This window comes from Macrobrachium rosenbergii, chromosome 54 (genome assembly GCF_040412425.1).
Source record: "Macrobrachium rosenbergii isolate ZJJX-2024 chromosome 54, ASM4041242v1, whole genome shotgun sequence".
NCBI classification, from domain to species: Eukaryota; Metazoa; Arthropoda; class Malacostraca; order Decapoda; family Palaemonidae; genus Macrobrachium; species Macrobrachium rosenbergii.
In genome coordinates, this window is record NC_089794.1 from 8,263,084 (window position 1) to 8,270,583 (window position 7,500).

General features: G+C 35.7%; 1 protein-coding gene across 1 annotated transcript in view; it reads left to right on the plus strand.

Annotated features, from left to right (window-relative positions):
• Positions 1-7,500, plus strand: part of LOC136834741 (cell adhesion molecule 2-like) — a 245,048-nt gene that overhangs the window by 107,530 nt on the left and 130,018 nt on the right. The window lies entirely within an intron of this gene.

Genomic DNA, 7,500 nt, shown 5'->3' on the forward strand with positions numbered 1-7,500 from the left:
AATAATTTACCTCCATCATCAGAGAGCAAATTGTTGTGGTCCTTTCTATTAATTTACCTCCATCATCAGAGAGAAAAACGCTGTGGTCCTTCTCTATTAATTTACTTCCATCATCAAACAGCAAATCGCTGTGGTCCTTCTCTGTTAATTTACTTCCATCATTAGAGAGCAAATTGCTGTGGTAGTTCTCTACTGATCCATCAGAGAGCAAATCATTGTGCTCCTTCTCTACTAATTTACCTCCATCATCAGAGAGCAAATCGCTGTGGTCCTTCTCCACTAATTTACCTCCATCATCAAAGAGCAAATCGTTGTGGTCCTTCTCTATTAATTTACCTCCATCAGAGAGCAAATCGTTGTGGTCCTGCTCTATTAATTTAGCTCCGCCATCAGACAGCAAATCGCTGTGGTTCTTCTCTCTTAATTTACCTCATCATCAGAGAGTAAATCGCTGCGATCCTTCTCTGTTATTTTACATCCACCATCAGAGAACAAATCGCTGTGGTTCTTCTCTGTTAATTTACCTCCATCATCAGAGAGAAAATCGCTGTGGTCCTTCTCTGTTAATTTACCTCCATCATCAGGCAGTAACTCGCTGTGGTCCTTCTCTGTTAATTTACGTCCATCATCAGACAGCAAATCACTGGTCGTCCTTCTTTACGTCCATCATCTGACAAAATTTACCTCTATTAATTTACCTCCATCATCAGACAGTAAATCACTGTGGTCCTTCTCTGTTAGTTTACCTCCATCATCAGAGAGCAAATTCCTGTGTTCCTTCTCTATTAATTTACCTCCATCATTAGACAGGGAATCACTGTGGTCTTTCTCTATTAATTTACCTCCATCATCAGAGAGCAAATCGCTGCGGTCCTTCTATATTAACTTACCTCCATCGGAGAACAAATCGCTGAGGTCCTTCTCTATGTCATTAAAGAGCTGTGACTCAGGTAACCTCATCCCACAATGCTTTCTCAGTGTCACTTGCAAAAGCGAGGCCTGAATGGCAAATTATCGGGGAGACAGCTAATTGATGAGGGAATTACTATCCGTTAAGACAGAACTACACAGTAATTGTCACAGGAATTTTTCCAAAGTTACAGTTGGCCTCTGTGAGCATGTTAAGGTTAAATAAGTTCATTACATATATATATATATATATATATATATATATATATATATATATATATATATATATATATATATATATATATATATATATATATATATATATATATATATATATATATATATATATATATAAAATATATATATATATATATATATATATATATATATATATATATATATATATTTATATTTATATATATATATATATATATATTTGTGTTTGTGTGTGTGTGTGTGAGAGAGAGAGAGAGAGAGAGAGAGAGAGAGAGAGAGAGACGACATTAAAAAGCAAATGCGTTAATTAAATGGCGTATTGAACTGACATCAAACATCAAAGGTCGTCAGTTCAGAGAGAGAGAGAGAAGAAAACACTACTACAGAGAGAGAGAGGGAGAAGAAAACACTAATACAGAGATAGAGAGAGAGAGAGAGAGAGAAGAAAACATCTACTAGAGTTTACTCCCTTTCTCCATTTCCTGCTTTTAGAAATACGACGAAGCATCCTTCAGCGCCGAGGGGAAGCCATTCCGTTTCTTTCCGTCCACCTTTTTTTTATTGTTCCGTCCGATTCTTCGCGCCATTCCCCAATTGGCAATACACGGGAGAGAATTAGGGGCCATTGAGCGAAAGAGAGTGATCGCTTCTGGAGATGGGAAGGGCGATGCGCCATTTGTCAGTAAACTGGAAAATTGCTCGAGGAATTGGTCTGGGTAGACGGCGATTTTTAATGGAAGGGTTCTAAAAAGATTAGCTCTAATAATAATAAGAAGAGTAATGATGATTAAAAAATGATATACTTCGTAATAATAATAATTAAATGAAAATAATGAAAGGCTGAAGTAACGAGGTAAAAGTTTTTGTGTTACCGATTGACGAAAGATTATTGGAATCAGGGAGTTACGGCAGCAGGGGGCTCATTTGTTAGATAGATGAAAAAGGAAAAAAATAATTCATGATGATAAACATGAACGCAAGAAACACCTTTTAACTGAAAAACATCCCCCCCCCCAAAAAAAAAAAAGCAGAGAGGTAACAGTAGTCCAATACAAAGCCTGAAAAACACAGAAGAGCGGATATTAATACAACGGATGGGAAAAGTTCGAAAACTTGAAATAAAGACATTGAAGTCGAGCGATACCATATTAAGAAAAAAAAAAAAACATTGAAAATACCATATTACGAAAAAAAAAAAAAACATTAGTTTCTACGCAATTTGTGTTCAAGACGAGATATTCCGAGACAGCACTGTTTTTTTTTATTTAAGAAAGTAACGTTCAAGGTGCAAAGCTTGCGGAAAAACACGAGAGTAAACAAAACAAGAAAACGTTGCGTGGGGGAAAAGATAAGAAACATTTAAGGCAAAGAGTGGAAACTAGAGATCCCATTCCTTATGAAGGAACGTTGAGCCAAGTTCTTCCATTATAGAAACGGGCCAAATGGGCATTGCTTTATTCATGTAACAGGTAACTGACATCACTGGTAGGCTTGTGTTTAAATCCTTATTTCAACACGAGGTAAAATATATATATATATATATATATATATATATATATATATATATATATATATATATATATATATATATATATACATTCTGCCTCATTCTTTGTATATATCTCTCATTTTCTCTTTGTATATATATATATATATATATATATATATATATATATATATATATATATATATATATATATAGATAGAGAGAGAGAGAGAGAGAGAGAGAGAGAGAGAGAGAGAAGAGAGAGAGAGAGTTGAAAAAACCCAGAGCCCTTAACTTGTACAATTCTCCCACTTTCGGGTAGGCTTGTTAGTACAAAGCCTGAGATCTTAATGCAGGAATATGAAGCCATCTGTTGTCCGTAGCAGGATTTGAACCCGCAGATATGTGTTTATGTGTGAGATTGACTCAGTGTGTCCGTGAGCTTATGGTCTGCTTGGTAATCAAGCAGCAATTAACTTTTAACAGTTTACTGGGAAGGAACCCTCATTTTTTTTAATTCTCTGTAATCATACATGCATACTCACATGTATGAGGCAAACATAACAATGATTTAACTGATAACATTGAGATATTGGTGTTACATATATATAAATACACGCCAACACATGTATATAAATACACATAACACATGTATGTATGTATGTATGTATATATATATATATATATATATATATATATATATATATATATATATATGTATTATTATGTATTTTGTACTGAATCACGAAAATATGGAACGTGATGAATATATAAATAAAGATAAACTCCACGAAGAAAGGAAACACTGGAGTGCTGCAGGCCTTTCGACACTAGTGAGTCTGCCAAGAAAAGGACTAGTGTCGAAAGGCCTCCAGCACTCCAGTGTTTCCGTTTCTTCGTGATTTTATCTTTTTATATATATATATATATATATATATATATATATATATATATATATATATATATATATATACATACATATATATATATATATATATATATATATATATATATATATATATATATGTGTGTGTGTGTGTGTGTGTGTGTGTGCATAGGCTATGTGTTGTGTGTTTGTGTATGTGTGTGTCTACGCGTGTTTATGTGAATGTTCACATCATTCACACCCTTACCACCAATTTTCCTAAGGAAGATAAAAAACAAATGAATCCCTATCTGTTCTGGCAAAATGCATCTCACCGAATACCAAATTGAGTGCTGTTTTCTTCACATTTGGGAATATTCTTACTGCTTCAACACAGGTGATATGCTATAGCTCAGATAAACAGGAATACTCTATTACGTATGTGAGTGCATTTCTCCTTTATCTTATAAATTGGTGTATTTGCATCACTGTTAGCTACGAACTGTATTTTGCAGAAAAAGGATGAATGATTGAAGGAGCATTTTCACTCATGTTTCGTATGAGATGTCTCTTCGTAGCTTACCATAACGATACCAACATGAATATCTGATGAATATGTTCTCTCTCTCTCTCTCTCTCTCTCTCTCTCTCTCTCTCTCTCTCTCTCTCTCCAACTTCGTGTAATTGGAGTTGGGAATTACTCCCTTATTATAGCATCCTCTCTTGAACCGAGTATGTGACTGCGTTGGTATCAGGCGTGTCTAAAATACCTAACACCCCTCCCAACCTTCTTCCACTCTCGATAAAGACATTCATATATTCTCTCGATGAAGGCATTAATATATTCTCATTCTTTTGCGTAAAATAAACGAGCTAATAAAAAGATATTAAACAAAAATGAGGGAATGCTGGAGACGGAAAGAAAGGAATAATAGCGTTTAAGACGAGCAAATGTAAGTCAATGGTTATATCAGGGGTAGGAGGACGCGACAGTGCAGTGCCCTGCCATCTAGTGGCTGCTCGACGAACTAGCCTTCGACTGCGCCTTTAAACTCTGCAGATCTCACTATCCTGTTTGTGTCCTTTATGATACCTGTTAACTAACAGATTTATTTCATAATTACATACCTTGGTCATTTTGATACATGATGAAACGAACGTCTTTGACTCCTGAATTTTTATGTAGATAAAAATCATTAATATATACAGTAGACGAAATAAAAAAAAAACTATTTTTTTTCTCTCTGATGTAAAAACTTTAGTTTGGACAATATGTTTTTCTTTTGTCTGTATTTGTGTTAGTATATAAAAGAAGATGGAAATGTTCAGGAATTAATGCTAATCCTTTTAATTACTAATGAGAGAGAGAGAGAGAGAGAGAGAGAGAGAGAGAGAGAGAGAGAGAGAGAGCAAGCAAACACAGATATTGCGTATAATAGATTATATTCTATAAATAGACAGACTTATCGACGATCAAGTGTATCATAATTTATTTATCAAACTTCTGATTATTTTATTCATTCTGCACTTAAAATCTTCGGACCACTTTTAATGCTCCTAAAATTTTCAATTATTGGCATTTGATATTGATGCTATGATTCACATTGGTTTACTGAATTTCATTGTATATAAAATGTAAATGATCCTGAAGCATATTTAAATTTCATTTTAAATTGAAAACATCTGATAAATTCTTCAGTCAGTTGTGTACCTCGTGTCTTTTTCTTCAGCCTTTTAACTGGACTAGCTCCGTTCAATGATCACTTGGTTTTACTGCGTCGCAGCGAATTTCGTAGAAGTAAGACATCAATTGCGAGAATTTGGTTGCTTAATGCATGTAATTCCCTTCCGTCCCTCTATATTTTCGTCAGAAAGGACTGAGTCAGAGACGCATTTTTTCGGAAATAAAGAAACCATTAAACCAGACATAAGTAAGAGATCTGTCAAGCGTAATGACCCTTGAGTCAAGCAATGATGACAGACATCATGGTGCGGATCATTCGGGCTTATACTTACCCCTAAGTCAGGACTGGGATGACATAGGGTTTAGGTTTAGCCTAAGCTAGGTCGTTCGCAAAAGGTTTTGAAAAGGATTGGAATACTGATCGCCAAAAAGAGGCATCCTAGTTTCGCCACGCGACAGAAAAAGGTAAGGAAAATCAGGAGTAACGATCGAGCGAGTTTTACACGAGACTGCGAACACACAAAAAGAAAGCGGTAACTGGGAATATCGATGGATGCCAATTACTTCCATGGACAGCATATTTACATTCAGGTTATAATTCCAGCGGTGTCTGGTAAGTGCCTCATTCGAATTATCCCTTCTGAGGAATGTGATAGAAGTAATCAACACAATCTCGCAGGATCTACAGGTCATAGCTGAAGAAAAGTAGACCTTAGTTGTACCAGACCACTGAGCTGATTAACAGCTCTCCTAGGGCTGGCCCGACGGATTAGGCGTATTTTACGTGGCTAAGAACCAAATGGTTACTTAGCAACGGGACCTACAGCTTATTGTGGAATCCGAACCACATTATAGCAAGAAATTAATTTCTATCACCAGAAATAGATTCCTCTAACTCTTCATCAGCCGGCCGGAGACTCGAACTCGGGCCTAGCGAGTGCTAGTCCACAGCTCTACCGACTCTCCCAACGAAGAGCTCAGAGGTCATAGCTGGTATCAATAGAACGGCTGCCCCCACTTTTTTTTAATGATCAAGTAATTACACGAAAGTATCATTTTCAGTTGCAGGGTACTTTTTTTTTACGGAAAAAAGGAGATTTGAGAACATATTTCAACTGCACAGACATTATTGTTGTGAAATATCTCAAATAACCTGTAGATATTATGGACTTCGTTTTCCATTTCTTCATTTGGTTTACAGCAGTGTACCTCTATGTACCAATAAAATAGGATGATACTGCGTATTGTTATTATTATGAATAATTCTACTGTACCCCCTCCCCCGTCAAAAAAATGAAGGCTATACGTAAGTAATCAAGTAGTTGCAGTCTACTTTCAGGATCATAGAATACTGGGTTGGCCTTAATTTTCCTCTTCAATATTTTGTGATACATTTATTGGCAATGTAGTTACTAGAGAATATCTGTTTCACAGAAAAATATAAATATTTTAGTGCGCGCTGATTTTTATATGGCTGTGCTATTATCATTATTACCAACAATAGGACCTTTATCCTGTGAAGGAAACAAAAGGACTCTGATATAACAAGCTTTAAATAACTGATACATAGCTGATATCAAATATAATACGGAAGTAGCTCATAATTACTGCCTTAATTTACTTATTTTGCAACAACACATTTAAGTGTGCGCGGAACTCTTGCTCATTTTGTCCTTTCTTCCTCTTGTCAGAAATGAATCTTGTATCTTCAGACATCCAAAGGCATTCAAAGAAACCTTCTTTGAGGTCTTAAGTACTGCGACATAACTTCTTTGATGAGCTTAAGAAGCTTGGATATCTATCCGATGAATTGTATACCTATTTTTTCAGCGCCCAAAATAGACCACGTTTTCTCTGACTGTGCCGATCGTTAGAATTCGGTCTCTTATGAAATTGTTCTTCTCTAAGGACAGCTAGATCTCTCTACAGTGCTGGTTATACAGTTCAGCCTCTTTAATGTGCCCTATTTGGAGTTGAATCCCTTTCTGCTATGTCCTTACTGAGGATGAGATGCCAGGTGTCCCTTGGAGTGTTTAGAGAAGAATTTGGACTCTTTCTCGGTATGGAGTTCATGATTATAAGGCTGAATGTCCTACCACTCTCGTCCCAGGAACTGGATTGAATTGCACCGATAATCTTGAATTGAACAACCCTTCTTCTTTCACTCGAAGTCGTTAAGTAAATTCTGATTCTGTTCCATTTTAATGGAAGATGTCGTATAGATACCATCCATTACCATGACAGTAACCATTATTGGAAAGGATGAAAATAATCTCTGTTTTACATTTATATAAGGCCTATCATATAATGAAATAAGTGTTCTCTTCACAGCGAACGTTA